Raw genomic sequence first — 9,769 nt, forward strand, 5'->3', positions numbered from 1 at the left:
TACTATCCTAGGATATGTATGATATTTATTTTCTACCTAAATTTTATCATGTTTTTGACTAAGGGTTATGATGCATGATTTTTCTGCTATATTTTTTTTAAATAAACTATGATGTTTTAGGGTTAGGGATACAGAAGGGTATTAGTTTTTTTTATTGATATCTTTTTGTTTGTCTATGATTCTTTTCTATTTGAAATGAGCAAAAATAGAACACAACAAATGTAACACGCATATGCTCAAACAAATGTACACCGCGGACAGTCATGTTCAAATCCTTCGTTTGTGGTCCCTATCCAGAAAAGTGCGTTGTATAGGACGATTCTAAACTCACTGGTCTTAAAGGCCCACAAGGTGCCCCCTGTAACATCCTAAATTTTATAACTATTTATCTATGTGTTTCTACAAATTATTATATATATTAAATACTATGTAAGTTAATGTGAATGAAATTTATGTAGCATTATTTAACCAGATTTTCTAAATTCACTAACATTATTTTATTATCTAAATTGACTGTTTCTCGGACAACGTTGAGAGCATGCTGTAAAATATGAGAAACTCAATTTAAGAAAATTTAAGTAATCTATAACCTAAATAATAATTTATTGAGTGTAGATTAAGAATAAATACAGTTAAGAGAGAAAATCTCTAAATTAAAATTTATAGAAATTCTCTAAGGATTTAACAAGAAAAAGTTATTCTGCTAAAACCTTAAGCTAGAAAATTATGGAAAAATGTTCAAAAGGATATAAAAATGTTATCATCAATATAGTATGCTTGGAATAATTAATAAAAATGTATAGTTAGGAGAAATTAAAATACAAGTCTCAACCAATCAAATTTTGACACATAAGCAAATTGATATTTATTTAATATTAATTAACATAATTAAGAGATGATCAAGAGACAAAAGTTTGTATTTTTAGTGGTCAAGATTCTAATAATAATATTAGTACCTCAAAATTTTAAGTAATTTGTAAGATATTTTAATAATTCTACAATATTCTAGAAAGTTCTACAAAACTCTCCAAACTAGATATTTAATTACCAAATAATTAAATGTGTTGGAAGCTTAACTATTAAGATATTCAAATAATTCAAGAAAGTTCTATAAAATTCTACATAATAGAAATTTAGAATTGATTAGATACTTAACCATTAAGATATTTAAATAATTCTACAAAATTCTAGGATGTTCTATAAAATTCTACAAAAGAAAAAGGACACATAATCACCATGTGCTTAAAATGAATTGAAAACTTAATCATTAAGATAACTAAATAACTCTACAAAATTCTAGAAAGTGGACATCTCATCACCAAACTATTAAATAAATTGGAAACTTAATCATTAAGATACTTAAATAATTCAAGAAAATTCTAGAAAGTCCTATAAATATCTACAAAATGGACACCTAATCACTATCTTATTAAAATATCTTAGGAAATATCAAGAAATATCTACACATCTAGAAGGTTGGAGAATGGAGGTGGAGACTAGTATAAATAGAGGAAGCCACACACCAAAAAGCTCACCAACAACCCTTAACAACTAGACCTAAACCAATTCCAAGAAACAACCAAAAAATACTCCATCTTTTCCACAACCAAGGAGTAAAACAAGGAGTAAACAACTAAAATTTCAAGAAAAGGGGAAGAAAGGAAGAAGATAAGAGGAAGAGAAAGAAGTAGGAGAAGAAGAAATCAAGGAAATTAGGAAAAAGCTAGCAAGCTTGGAGAAATAGGTATGGGTTAGATGTTTAATTTTATTCATGTCTATATAATGGTAGAATAAATATTGATCTTTACTTATAAGTTTTGATGCATGGAACCTTAGGTTATTTGATATGGTTTTTGATTGTACTTTTTGATAAATTTGATGTTTTAAAGTTGAATCTTGAAATGGTTGATTGTTTATGATTGAATGTTTCTATTGAAGTTGTTTGAATTGTATTTGAAGAGTTTGATTGAGAATAGTTTTTGAAGTGATAGATTAATAGTAATGCATATTGCATATTGCATAATGTCATTTTTTAGTCAAAAGATTTTTGGGGGGAAAAGAAAAGAATTTCCAAAAATAAATATTTGAGAAATGGATTTTGTACTAAGGATATTTGATAGAAAAAGAACGAGTTTTGTAATTTTGAAATGATACATTTTTATGTGAATTTTTTTCTTTATGTTTACTATCCGAAACATTGGTGGCAAGAGATTGATTGAGAATTGTGATAGTGGGTACTGTCAAGGACAGTTGGTAGTACGAGATGGATAAAGAAAAGGATAAAGTGAGAGAGAGTTTGATATGGTTGTGAAAGTATGACTGAGGTATTTGTTTTATGCTACCAATGTCAGAAGATAGTAAACGGGGTTTGAGTAGAATGGGTAAGACGGGACCTCTGGTCTGGGGGATAGACCTTTGGTCTAAGGAGTGTTTGGGCATGGGCAATCCCATAGATGGCCAGTCTTTATTGATTCTGTGTCGTGGTAGCCTGCCGGGTGCACTAACACTCTGACTACTGTCTACTTGTTCGCGTTTAGTGGGGCATTGCCGAATCACTGGACAGAGTGATGTTAAGCTCTAGCTTCACTAAACACTCAAAAGGGAAAATCTCCATGGAGTAATGAGTCAAAACGATTTCTAAAAGTATATTTTCGGTCAAAGTCTGCATCTCATTCTCATAACCATATTGCATTATTTGGACTATTATCAATTTGTTATGTTATTGATAATTGTATGAACTTATTAGGCACTTGTATGATTTGTTTGTGTGAGATGTGAATGAAATTAAATGTCTAACCCCATAAATATTTTTAAACCCAGATATTGGAGATCTCATAATGAAGAAAAATTGGATGTGCAGTTAGAAGGTCAGATGCAAAAATCCAGAGCATAGGATGGGGGGTTTTATTTTACTAAGTTGTTATAAAATGGTTTGTAATATCTAGTAACTTGTATTTAATAAATTTCTTTTCAATATAAATTTCTTCATTTGTTTAAGCATCTTTTCTACAAAATTATACTAATAATATAAATATTATTAACCATAAATAATTAGTTATGATTAACATATGTAATCTGGAAAGGGGGTTACATTAGTTGGTATCAGAGCTCTGGTTATGCATCTTTAGGGCTTGTGAGTGTAGGTCCATTAGGTTATAAGCTTCTTAAGTTCTGTGTAGAATTTTTTTAAATTATTTGATAATGATTGTATTTGTTTGAAAGTTGGTTGAATTCGTATGATATTATATTCTTAGGAAATTGCAATATTAGTTGTCCAATTAGTTTAACCAAAGGGTGATAGTAAATCTAGGTAGAAAGGTCTCCTAGACGTGATATTGGTGTTACTAGATTGATTAAGAGAAATAGTTCATGGCACAATTTATATGAGAATTGGCGTAAGTTTTAGTCAAGAAGTAAATTCTAGTGGATGGAACCATATTAGTCAACTTTAAGAAAAATGATCTACTTTAAGTTATAGAAAATTTGAATTTGAAAGAGATGAAGAATGGATTTAGATATTCAAGGATATTTTCATAGCTATGGAATGTCTTGATAAATGGAGATTTTATCATACTAGGTTCCAGTTTTAAGGAGATACTAAAGTTTGGTGGAATGTTAGCTAGAGGATGTTAGAGAAAAAGAGAGAAATCATTGCCTAGGATATATTTAAACTTTATGGAGAAGTATTTTACTACTAGTGTTAGAAATTTAAAGGAGGTGAAATTCAATAAACTTATGAAAATTTGGAATTTGCTACTAAATTTGAGACACTGGTAAAAATAATCTAGATATTTGAACCTCACCTTTGAGAGAGAAAAAAAAATGAGAAAGGACTAAGATATGATATTAGAAAGGTTGTAACTTCGTGGATAAATGCGAAACAGAGGAACATATGGATATGATTGCATAAAAGTAGAAATGTTGGAATGTGGCAAAGGTCTTTTGACTAATAAGTTGTATTTTTGAGACCTCAATTTTTGGATGATGTTCTAGGAAGGGAAATAGAATTTAGTGTAGATTTAATTGCTTGTAACAAACCTATTTCAATGGAGCCTTTCAAAACATTACCATTAGAATTAGTTGAACATAAGAAACAATTAGAAGAATTGCAGGAACAATTTATTAGACCAAGTATATCTATAGAGGGATCCTTAGATTTGTTAGAAAAATGGAGGTTCTACATTAAGTATAGATTATAGACAATTACATAAGGTAACAATAAATAATAAGTACCATTTTCCTAGAATAGATTATTTAATGGATCAACTTAAAGGAGCTACTACATTTCTAAAATATATTTAAGATTGAGATCTAGATCATCAAATAACAGTTAGGATAGAGGATATTTTAAAGATTGCATTAAGGGAAATATATGGACATTATGAATATCAAGTGATGTCTTTAGGGTGACTAATGGTCTCACAGACTTTCTGAATTATATGAATAGAGTGTTTAGAGCATACTTAAATAAATTTGTAGTTGTATTTATAGATCATTACTATATTACAAAAGTAAAGAAGAATAAGAAATTCATTTAAGGATAGTTTTGGAAGTGTCAAGGAATAAACAATCATCATCAAAATTGTGTAAGTGTGAATTCTGGTTGGAGGAAATAAAATTTTTAGGACATGATATTTCAAAGGAAAGAATAAGTGTATATCCTTCAAAAGTGGAAGTTGGAATGGAAGTGGAGGAACCTAAAATTGTAATTGAGATTAGAAGTTTTCTAGGTTTAATCGGATACCTTAAGATCCATTGAAGGATTTTCAAATATAGCAAGACCTCTAACATAATTGACTAGGAAATATCACCTTTTTATTTGGAGTCAAGAAATGGGATTAGTTTTTGAGGTGTTATATTAAATAGGATCCAAATTAACCTTATGAAGTATCAGGGGTTAGGTTGGGTATCAATGTAGAATAAGAGAATGGTAGCTTATGTGTTCAATTATTTGAGGCCACATGAGATAAGTTATCATACCTATGATTTAGAATTAGCCACTATAAAGATTTGGAGACATTATTTATGGATCTAAATTTGATAGTGACTGTAATAGTTAAAATGTTAATTTGATCAGGAAGAGTTGAATATGAGACAAAGAAGGTGGATGAAATTTATAAAGGATTATGATTTTCAATTATTATTTCATCGAGGAATGGCCAAGGTATTGGTCAATCCTTTGGATAGAAAAGTCATTCATGTTTCAGCTATGATGATAAAAGAAACAGAATTGATATTTGGATACTTGAATTAGTATACTATTAGGGAAAAGGATAAAATAAAATGATATTAGGAATGATTCTATAAATAATGGGTTCTTAGAGGAAATTAAGGATATATAATAGAAGGGTGAATTTATACAAGGGAGGAAAATATTGATAGGAATAGGTAAGGTTGGAGATTTTAATTTAGAAATGAAAAATATCATACGATCTAGTAATAGAATTTGTATCCCTAATAATATTGAATTAAAAGATTTATTTTTGGAGGTAAGACGTATAAGTAAATTATTTATCTAAGAGCTATTAAAGTCCATACAAACTTGAAAGAGAGGTTTTAGTGTCCTAGAATGAAGAAGGGGCGTTGTAGAATATCTGGCACATTGATTAATATGTCAGAGATCTAAGATTGAGCATAAGAAACCATTTAACATGTTGCAACCATTGAAGATCCTAGTATAGAAGTAGGATATTGTACCTATGGATTTTGTAGTAGGTTTATCTAAAAACCTCATGAAGTTGTGACTCTATTTGGGAAATTATGGATAAATTAACTAAGACTGCACATTGTATAATGGTATATATTAGGCATTACCTAGAAAGATCAGCACAATTTTACATAAAAGAAATTTTGATGTTACATGAAATACCTACTACCATTGTATTGAATAAGGATCCTAGGTTTGATCCAAATTTTGGAGGGAATTCTATAAAGCTCTAGGAAGTAGAATACACAATAGTTCAACCTATCAACCTTAAATGAATGGACAAATAGAAAGGACTATTCAATCATTCAAAGATCTTTTGAGAGCTTGAGTATTAGAAGAAAAATTTAGTTGCATGGGAAGAAAATTTACCTTTACTAGAAATTACATATAATAATGTTATCATTGTAGTATGGGTTTAAGATCCTGATGAAGCATTCCATGGATGTAAATGTAGAATACCTTTAGTTTGGTGTTAGGATGGTGATAATTTATAAGGCCATGATCCAACAAACCACAAATAAGGTAAGAATAATTTAGGAGAAAATGAAAATTTGCATAGACTCGATAGAAAACTTATGTTGATAAAAGGAGAAAACCTTTAGAATTTCAGAAAAGGGATCATGTATTTTTGAAAGTCACACTTGTTACTATAGTTGATAGGTCTATAAAATTTAGTAAATTTACCCCTAAATATACTAGACCCTACCAAATTCTGCATCGAGTTGGAAATATCACCTATTAGGCAGTCTTATCACCTTTCATGAGATGTTCCATGAGTCACAATTAAGACAATATATCTTAGATCTGACACATGTCATAGAACGTAATCATATGGAGATAAAGAAAACCCAACAATTGAACCAAACCCTATTAAGATTAAGGGTAGAATGATTAGGCGTGTAAGAATGGAAAGAAATATATATCACTAGTTAAGGTTATCAAGAATGACACAAGAGATAACAACATTTGAAAACTCAAGGAGAAAATGAAAGTACAGTACTTTCACCTATTTATATAGAATGTGGTAGAAATTTCGAGGACGAAATTTATTTAGCGGGGAAGAATTGTAACATCCTAAATTTTATAACTATTTATCTATGTGTTTCTACAAATTATTATATATATTAAATACTATGTAAGTTAATGTGAATGAAATTTATGTAGCATTATTTAACCAGATTTTCTAAATTCACTAACATTATTTTATTATCTAAATTGACTGTTTCTCGGACAGCGTTGAGAGCATGCTGTAAAATATGAGAAACTCAATTTAAGAAAATTTAAGTAATCTATAACCTAAATAATAATTTATTGAGTGTAGATTAAGAATAAATACAGTTAAGAGAGAAAATCTCTAAATTAAAATTTATAGAAATTCTCTAAGGATTTAACAAGAAAAAGTTATTCTGCTAAAACCTTAAGCTAGAAAATTATGGAAAAATGTTCAAAAGGATATAAAAATGTTATCATCAATATAGTATGCTTGGAATAATTAATAAAAATGTATAGTTAGGAGAAATTAAAATACAAGTCTCAACCAATCAAATTTTGACACATAAGCAAATTGATATTTATTTAATATTAATTAACATAATTAAGAGATGATCAAGAGACAAAAGTTTGTATTTTTAGTGGTCAAGATTCTAATAATAATATTAGTACCTCAAAATTTTAAGTAATTTGTAAGATATTTTAATAATTCTACAATATTCTAGAAAGTTCTACAAAACTCTCCAAACTAGATATTTAATTACCAAATAATTAAATGTGTTGGAAGCTTAACTATTAAGATATTCAAATAATTCAAGAAAGTTCTATAAAATTCTACATAATAGAAATTTAGAATTGATTAGATACTTAACCATTAAGATATTTAAATAATTCTACAAAATTCTAGGATATTCTATAAAATTCTACAAAAGAAAAAGGACACATAATCACCATGTGCTTAAAATGAATTGAAAACTTAATCATTAAGATAACTAAATAACTCTACAAAATTCTAGAAAGTGGACATCTCATCACCAAACTATTAAATAAATTGGAAACTTAATCATTAAGATACTTAAATAATTCAAGAAAATTCTAGAAAGTCCTATAAATATCTACAAAATGAACACCTAATCACTATCTTATTAAAATATCTTAGGAAATATCAAGAAATATCTACACATCTAGAAGGTTGGAGAATGGAGGTGGAGACTAGTATAAATAGAGGAAGCCACACACCAAAAAGCTCACCAACAACCCTTAACAACTAGACTTAAACCAATTCCAAGAAACACCCAAAAAATACTCCATCTTTTCCACAACCAAGGAGTAAAACAAGGAGTAAACAACTAAAATTTCAAGAAAAGGGGAAGAAAGGAAGAAGATAAGAGGAAGAGAAAGAAGTAGGAGAAGAAGAAATCAAGGAAATTAGGAAAAAGCTAGCAAGCTTGGAGAAATAGGTATGGGTTAGATGTTTAATTTTATTCATGTCTATATAATGGTAGAATAAATATTGATCTTTACTTATAAGTTTTGATGCATGGAACCTTAGGTTATTTGATATGGTTTTTGATTGTACTTTTTGATAAATTTGATGTTTTAAAGTTGAATCTTGAAATGGTTGATTGTTTATGATTGAATGTTTCTATTGAAGTTGTTTGAATTGTATTTGAAGAGTTTGATTGAGAATAGTTTTTGAAGTGATAGATTAATAGTAATGCATATTGCATATTGCATAATGTCATTTTTTAGTCAAAAGATTTTTGGGGGGAAAAGAAAAGAAATTCCAAAAATAAATATTTGAGAAATGGATTTTGTACTAAGGATATTTGATAGAAAAAGAACGAGTTTTGTAATTTTGAAATGATACATTTTTATGTGAATTCTTTTCTTTATGTTTACTATCCGAAACATTGGTGGCAAGAGATTGATTGAGAATTGTGATAGTGGGTACTGTCAAGGACAGTTGGCAGTACGAGATGGATAAAGAAAAGGATAAAGTGAGAGAGAGTTTGATATGGTTGTGAAAGTATGACTGAGCTATTTGTTTTATGCTACTAATGTCAGAAGATAGTAAACGGGGTTTGAGTAGAATGGGTAAGACGGGACCTCTGGTCTGGGGGATAGACCTTTGGTCTAGGGAGTGTTTGGGCATGGGCAATCCCATAGATGGCCAGTCTTTATTGATTCTGTGTCGTGGTAGCCTACCGGGTGCACTAACACTCTGACTACTGTCTACTTGTTCGCGTTTAGTGGGGCATTGCCGAATCACTGGACAGAGTGATGTTAAGCTCTAGCTTCACTAAACACTCAAAAGGGAAAATCTCCATGGAGTAATGAGTCAAAACGATTTCTAAAAGTATATTTTCGGTCAAAATCTGCATCTCATTCTCATAACCATATTGCATTATTTGGACTATTATCAATTTGTTATGTTATTGATAATTGTATGAACTTATTAGGCACTTGTATGATTTGTTTGTGTGAGATGTGAATGAAATTAAATGTCTAACCCCATAAATATTTTTAAACCCAGATATTGGAGATCTCATAATGAAGAAAAATTGGATGTGCAGTTAGAAGGTCAGATGCAAAAATCCAGAGCATAGGATGGGGGGTTTTATTTTACTAAGTTGTTATAAAATGGTTTGTAATATCTAGTAACTTGTATTTAATAAATTTATTTTCAATATAAATTTCTTCATTTGTTTAAGCATCTTTTCTACAAAATTATACTAATAATATAAATATTATTAACCATAAATAATTAGTTATGATTAACATATGTAATCTGGAAAGGGGGTTACACCCCCATTATAGGGACCCAGTATCTCTGTCGCCATCACCTGACAAACTCTAAGGTCTGTCACAGTATTTCAGGTTAGAGTATCCGGTTATCACCTTGAGTGTGATTTCCAACAAGGCTCGCAAGCTCCATGGCCAAACTTTGGCTGGTCATAAATCAACCACTCCCTATGTTTATACCCCCATGCCCCTAGGTGTAGGGGGAACTATTGTGTGCAAAGGTTTGCGTACAATTTTTATTCAAATAGGGGCAAAATTTAAACAAGA

At 29.6% G+C, this 9,769-nt stretch overlaps 1 long non-coding RNA gene across 1 annotated transcript; it reads left to right on the top strand.

The window, feature by feature from the left end:
• The first annotated feature begins 298 nt into the window (after nucleotides 1-298).
• On the top strand, nucleotides 299-9,410 carry LOC145954243 (uncharacterized). Its single transcript, XR_014431411.1, has 3 exons — nucleotides 299-1,744; nucleotides 2,821-8,157; nucleotides 9,234-9,410. It is a non-coding gene; the product is annotated as an uncharacterized LOC145954243 (long non-coding RNA).
• Nucleotides 9,411-9,769: the final 359 nt, after the last annotated feature.

Source organism: Cajanus cajan, chromosome 2, assembly GCF_000230855.2.
Source record: "Cajanus cajan strain Asha chromosome 2, NIPB_CcT2T_4, whole genome shotgun sequence".
Classification (NCBI taxonomy): Eukaryota; Viridiplantae; Streptophyta; class Magnoliopsida; order Fabales; family Fabaceae; genus Cajanus; species Cajanus cajan.